Source organism: Bicyclus anynana, chromosome 2, assembly GCF_947172395.1.
Source record: "Bicyclus anynana chromosome 2, ilBicAnyn1.1, whole genome shotgun sequence".
Lineage (NCBI taxonomy): Eukaryota > Metazoa > Arthropoda > Insecta > Lepidoptera > Nymphalidae > Bicyclus > Bicyclus anynana.
The window spans coordinates 17,494,679-17,502,004 of record NC_069084.1 but is presented as its reverse complement, the minus strand read 5'-3'; positions in this window follow the sequence as shown (position 1 = coordinate 17,502,004).

Sequence of the window (7,326 nt, the reverse complement as noted above, 5' to 3'; positions counted from 1 at the left end):
ACTAGCGGGCGTACATAAGGAACAGTGTTTTATATAAATTAGCAGAACCGCGTGAGGAGTACGTTTTTTTTGTTTTAGAGACACTGAGCCCTCAATCGCACGAGAGGTTTTTTAACGGACGTTAAGGTGATATCAGACGATTCACTCGAGTGAACATTCACACGAATGTATGCTTCATTTTCCTTTCATTCCATGTTCACACGACTTACTGCGAATGAAAAAGAAAAGAAAAGCGGTGGTCAGTTGTAAAGTGGGTCCGTATAGTTATTATTTTATGTTTTATGTCTTCTTTAGTATCATCGAGGAATCAAATCGAAGGGATAATTAGGGATTTTACAGAGTTTGTACGTAAGGTTCTTTTCGTCAAGTTTGTGGTTCCATGAACATTGATATGTTCCAAAAACAACATCGTACTTTGCTCATTCCATTTGAACACCATTTTGTTGCCAATTTTCCGACGTGCGTCTGCTACCGAGCTTGAGACAAAATTGCCAAAAGCCGAATCCGAGAGAACGTTCTCTCTGTGTGCAGACCGTTAATTTTTTGTTCATTCGAAGTTGGAGTGAAAGATGCTGAATGATAAAATCTAACATCGTTAGATCCGTTCATTAGTGAATTAATTCGGCATTCGTGTTTCTCATTTTGTATTCAGACATTTCATTTCGAGTGAAGGCGAAAATGAACGAAAAATGAACCATCTGATATCACCTTTAAAAAATCTTTCAAATAAACAAATGCATTCCTAAGTACGAGTATATTTTTTCACACAACAGCGTTTTTAAAACATAACGCTTTTTTATCAAGCAGTGTTGCTTTTTAAATTTTGGGCGTTGGAAATAGACCTTCATTCAACTTATGAAGTTGAATGAAGGTCTTTTTCCTACGCTCAAAATTATATACGCTGCGTCCGCAAACGCTGGGTTTAACGCATCGTTTTTATAATTCTCGTGCGTATGAGACCTAACGCATCAGGTAACTCAGGCGAACAAAGGTGGCTATTTGTTTTAATTTCATATAGTCACAAACTAAACAACAAAAGTTTATAAATAATACCTAAATGTTACATACATTATTAAGTTATTTAAATAAATAATACAGTCTATAATGTCGAGTTGTGTATTCAGGAAGTATAAAGACAATATACACATAAATATATAATGTAAGCAAACACAAAATTGTTCATGTTTGCGCTAAGAGGAGTAGCTAAATTCAGATCCCTTTTTCAGTGATTTTATAGGCACTTTACATATCTATATGAAATATCGTTGGCCACAGTTAAACGCAGGAGAAGCAAAAATCCCCTTGGTAACCTGATGAACCCATAGGAGTAGAATAGGTATACTCACATTACAAAGGCATTTTTAGGGTTCCTACCTCAAAGGAAAAAAACCGGCCAAGTGCGAGTCGAACGATTGCAATGTAGGGTTCCGTAGATTAAATTAGCACTAATAATGAACGAAAATACCGTTACCATACCCAATATCAGTCAAATCATCTTCACTGGGAATACACACGTTGAGAAGGAACCCCAAAGATTTTTTAATTTTTTTTTAGCACGTGTTCAATATACAGGGTATCTCGTAATCTCGATCTGACATCCAGGCCTACTAAAATAACGCAATATGTGTTAGCCGAGATTTTACGGTTTTTAAGTTATAATGGTTTTTGTATAAAATACAAAAATCCCTACTTTCAATGCAGTTTAGTCGTACCATGTGCTAAAAATTACTTGTCAGCTATCACCCTGTAAAGTATGTCGTAATATTTACAGGACAACCTGTATAAACCCATACCAAACTTTAGCTTCCTAGTTTTAACAGAATCTGAATTATTATCTTACTAACAAGTAAATCTTAGTCGTAAGAGTAACTTCAACTTGTTAAATGGCAATCGCTATTTAGTTGTTACGTATAATTTTCGTTGTCTTTTTAATTAATATATAATAAATAATTAACGAACCCGGACAAGGTTCGCTTTGACTTTTGTGCACTTCTTTATTACCTCTACCCCTACCCTATCCCTTACCTTAAGAAAAGAAAGAAGAAAGTCATACAAGTGCATCCACAGATCCGCATCCGATGATTTTTTGTAGATTATAAATATTTATACACTACAAAAACAATAAAAAAAAATCTACACCGCCCGTTGTGGGACAATTTGAGTCTCCAGTCAGGGGTCAGGGCTCCAAAGTGAGGAACATCCTCACAATAAGCGCCTTCTCAAGAATCACTGTCAAGTGAAAAATTTTTGAGCTTTTCGCTATAAGTCCATTGACCATTGCATAAAGCGGTAATCAAGTGAGCAAGGTTTAGATTTATTATTAAGCAATTTACATAGCTGGGCAACGTTAATCAAATAGTTAACTTCGTTAATCGTTAATCCGCTACAAAAAAAGTTAGCTTCGTTAAACGTTAAAGCGTTACATTCCGGAAGAATTAACGCAAGTTAACGTTAATCGTTAATCCGTTAATATGACTGGTAAATATTGCATTTTTATATCATTGTGAGAGATCCCCATTGGAAAAATAAGGGTGAGCACTGGGGAAAAGTGCCATAATTTGTTTTTTAGTTGATTTTATCTATAATTTTGACATAAATGTAGTAATTTGTTGATTTCTTTGAAAAAAAAAATCTTTCATCATTTCTTTACTTGTCTAAACCTGTTAATCGCGTCGCGCGGTAAATAGTAAGCATTGGATTAACCATTAACGGACTTCTGCATATTAACGGAAGTTAACGGGTTTGTTAACATTTTTAAAAGTTAACTTAAAAGTTAATCCGTTAATCAAAATGTTAACTTCGTTAATTAACGATTAACGGATTAATGAGTTAATGCCCAGCTATAGCAATATATACCGCTTTTCAATCGCGTAGGTATACTAAATAAGTGACCTATGACTTTTGATTTGTCAGGTACATTAATATTTTAATATTTATGTATTGTTTGAACAGTTAAAATTAGGTACCAAACCTACCTACCTGCCTACCGTCGGCCCAGGGAACCCAGGTATATCCCCGTATAAAAGTATAAGGAGATGATAATAATATGAAGTTTAAATAAGAATCTGGTTTTTTTTTTGCAATCTTGACTGTAATCTCACCTAATGGTAAGTGATCATCAAGCATCAAAATAAATTCTCGCTTTTTAATTTTATTTTTCTTTCACATGAGGAAAAGGCAAAGGTATTACACAGGATGTCCCATGTCTTCAAATCTCGCTCTATTCGCATCTCGATAAAAATTAAATAAAAAAATGAACGCATTCCACAGACAAGAACGCTGCATTTCATTCCAATTTAAAGTTTATTATTTATTTTTCAAAACAATCAGGGCCTTACTTATAATGATTCTATTTTGTAATAAAACCTCCTCCGTTTTATAGTAGGCTAGTGCTTGGCTAGTACTCGTAACAGACAAGAATTAAAAAAACAAAATTACTTTAGCCCCTAGAGGCTGAAATGCTTGTTTAGCCCCGCTGTGGAGTGATATGACAGTGTTTTTGAGCAAGAGTAGTGAAAAATTATTAAACGATCAAAAAAACGAGATTTTATGACGATTGACGCCGTTGATATTTGTTTATAGTTCATATATTCAAAAATGTCACGTTTACGGTTGAATATAAGAAAGTAAAACAGAATGTTTGAATTTACATCTAATTACGATAAAAGATTTTTAGTAAATTTTGAAATATACTTAATCTTATTTATTTAGCAAACATCCATTCAATCTTTTTTTTACATAGTTAATAATCACCTTATGTCCGATTATGTTATTACCGAATACCTTATAAAAATCAATATATTCAAACCTAGTCATCATCCCTATTGATGGTCATCTATCAAGTGAAGAAAAAGAGAAGTACTTAATGAATATTAACTATTTGTTGATTGTAAAAAACATTGAAGAAAATAAAAACATCAATATTTGTTTTACATTTATACCTGAGGAACTTTAACAAGTCAGAAGTGTAATTATACTGGTGTATTACCTTGTACTTATGTAATACCAGTGATGTATAAGATACCCTATAAGAAGCCTGTCTTTCAAAAAAAAAAAAAATACCAAAATACAAAATACCTGTCTTTCAAATACTTTTCAAAAATAAAATACTTTTGTAAGATAATAACATTTAAATAAACTTAAGTTATTTTTGTTCGAGAAAACAATTTTCACCTTCTAAGTCTGATGAAGCAATAGTCAATAATTATTGTACTCGACTATTTTTTTTTAAATATCGACTGAATTTTAAGGACGCGCTGCGTTCAGTTACGTTCGGAAAGAAAAACTGCATAGTTTATTTTAGTAAAGTATCTAAGATACAAAATAAAAAAAAATAAAAACTATTTCAAATACAAAATGTAAATATGTATTTTGTATCTTGTATCAGTATTTCAGATACTTATATCTAAGATAAGTCACATCTCTGGTTGTGGTATTACTGCCACTCTGCCCGCAATAAGGTACAGAATTTAGTTATATATATTTTTTAATTTTTTTTTTAGATATAGTCTTAATTGTCCCTAATGTGTATGAGGGAGAGTTATTATGATCGGTTATTAGTATCTTGTCTCATATTATATACGAGTTATGGTCAGATTGAATATTTGAGTTTCCTTTGTGTCGTGATTTTTATTTTTTATTTTAAATACTCGCAATTTATTTGAATTGTGACGATTATTATGAAAACGAAATTTGACTGATTATAAATTAAAATATTCTAGTGTAAATAGGCATACCTATTGCAACAATTTATTAGCATAACGAGATATGTTCAGGTTGATTAATGGTTTCTTTTGTGTAGTGATTTTTTTATTTTTTTTAAAATACACGCAATTTATTTAATGTAAGATGATTATATATGCAAATGGTTTTCATAAATGCGTACGTATAGTTTATATGGAAAATAAGTGAAGAAAACAAAATTATAATTTTAATAACTTATATATTTTTTTTTCATTTTATTAATCAATTATTATTTAATTATTAATTTCATGATAAATGTGAAAATAATTAAATGAAATATAGCTTAAAGCTTTAAATTGGTTAAAATACTTCTTGTCTTGTGTTAAAATCATCATTTATAAACCATATTCGGCTCATTGTTGAGCACGAGTCTCCTCTCAGAAATGAGTGGGGTCAGGCCTTATTCCACGGCCCAATGCGGTTATGCCAGGTTTACTCACGATGTTTTCCGTTTGAGACATTTAACATACGAATAGTTTTGAAATCGTTCAAAACAGTGTCCACTGTTTCTGTGAAAGTATTTTCAAATACAAATTTTACATACACAATTTTTTGTATAGTCTTGTACATAATTTATCTATGCTGTGGTTTAGTTAGGTATATATTATATCTTTATGTACACATAGAACATGTTTGTTTGTAAACATAGTTTTTACACTTCCTGAAAACACCAACTCGACGTTGTAGACAATATTAAGGTATTATTTGTTTAAATATCTTTCGTTGCTTACTGTGCGACTAAATTAAATTAAGACAATTAGCTACCATTGTTCGCCTCAGTGTCGACGCGCTAGTGACATGTCTAATAGTATAAAATCTTTGGACATTGTGATTTTCGTTACAAGGGGCTCTATGGATTAAGATAAATGAAGTTGTTATTGAAGTTTTAAGTGGCTAATAGCCAAATTAATGAATAGGCCAGCTGACTGCCTCCGTGGCGCAGTGCTATTCGCGGTGGAGTCACAAAACGAAGGTCCTAGGTTCGATCCCCGGCTGGGCCGAGGATTTCTTAATTGGTTCAAGTTTGGCTGGTGGAAGTGGAGGCTTCGGCCGTGGTTAGTTACCATCCTACCGGCAAAAACGTGCTGCCAAGCGATTTAGCGTAGGTACCGGTATGTAGTGTAGAAACCGAAATGAGCGTGGATTTTCATCCTACTCCTAAACTATATGTATCTGTGCCTAAACAAATTAGCCCGTTTCCATCAGGTAGGCAGGTAAACTAAGCCTATTTGAAGTAAATTATTTTTGAATTTTGAGTAATTTGTTTGTTACGTATGTTTAAAGATATTATACCTACCTATTAGGTACATAAGATGTAGCAAACGTTACTTACACGTATCCACGTACAACAATACGTCCGTATCCATGACACAACAAACTCATTCCTTACCGCGACTTCGCCTGCCTACACCTAACTAAAATCAATGTTAATATTATCGTACTAGCGATATTCAATCTGCCATTAAATATTTAATTTTTTTACTTTGATTTTTTTAAATATTTTTTTCATTACGATGTTTTATAATTTAATAGGTAGAACGTGTGACAATTTTGTGATGAAACTAAAGATACTTATCTGTACTAATATTATAAAGCTGAAGAGTTTGTTTGCTTGCTTGCTTGAACGCGCTAATCTCAGGAACTAGAGGTCCGATTTGAAAAATTCTTTCAGTGTATATTTTATCTCCGTATTCCTGCGGGAACGGGAACCACGTGGGTGAAACCACGCGGCGACAGCAAGTAATCTATACATTTAAGAGTAGGTACAGTATAGATCTATGATATTATCATTATATAATGTCACAGTAGATAACAATTTTATAAACCTTAATAACAATGTCATACCTATTTCAATATTTGCTGTCGTAAAATTAATTGTAGACAACCACTCTTTATTACCGGCAATTGTAACTGAAAATTGTTTATTAGTAGGTATTAAAATTAGCTCAAACCAGCCTATTTTTCAGGGAAAAAGATAGTATTTTTAGGGTTCTGTAATCCACAAGGAACCCGTATAGTTTCATGTCCGTCCGTCCGTCCGCGGATTAGTGCATAGACTATGAATAACTACACTAGAATGCTGTAAATTAACATAAGTATAAACATTCAAAATATTGACAAAGTCGTAGAATCAAATCTTCAAAAAATATTATTTTAGGGTACGTCCCCTACATGCAAAGTGAAGATGTTTTTTTTCACTCGATTATCTCATAAATTTAGACAAGTAGGCAGATATTGTAATACACTTTTTAGAAAAAAAATTGGAATGTGGTCACTTTTTTCTTATATTGAAAATTCAGCACCTCCCAAAATTTATACCAACCACTTTGTAACTACAAAGAGTAGACACAAGTTTTACAAGCCTCGATAAGTGTACAAGTTTTGAAAATTATGGTACACTTCACTTCTATACATTTTTTTACAGGACAGTTATTTTAAATTGTGTCATCTTAATGACAAGGTAAAAAATATTTAAAAATCCGAAAAAAAATATATAACTTGGCCACTTTGATTTTTTTCAAAACTATTCAAATCAGTTTTATATAGTTAGGTGATGTAGATACCATTTGCGTTGTATCCATT